Source organism: Sebastes fasciatus, chromosome 24 (genome assembly GCF_043250625.1).
Source record: "Sebastes fasciatus isolate fSebFas1 chromosome 24, fSebFas1.pri, whole genome shotgun sequence".
NCBI classification, from domain to species: domain Eukaryota; kingdom Metazoa; phylum Chordata; class Actinopteri; order Perciformes; family Sebastidae; genus Sebastes; species Sebastes fasciatus.
Window position 1 is genome coordinate 8,848,777 of NC_133818.1, and position 412 is coordinate 8,849,188.

Genomic DNA, 412 nt, shown 5'->3' on the forward strand with positions numbered 1-412 from the left:
TAAATTCGTGGAAAAAGTTGTGTAATCACCATGAAATGAAGTCAGGCAGAGTAAGTTTCACAGTCCCAGCTCTCTCTCCAGTCCTGCTTTAGCTGCACAAGACAGGCAGACAGACAGATAGACAAGCAGGTGTGCAGAGACAGACAGACAGTCAACCAAAACCCGTCTATCTTTAAATCTGACAGCTGTTGTTGCCTGTTGGGCTGCAGTTTGCCATGTTATGATCTGATCATATTTTTGTATGCTAAATGCAGTACCTGTGAGTGTTTCTGGACAATATTTCTCATTGTTTTGTGTTGTTAATTGATTTCCAATAATAAACATAAACACACATTTGCATAAAGCAAGTATATTTGTCCACTCCCATGTTGATAAAAGTATTAAATACTAAATCGATTGACAGGCCTAGTAA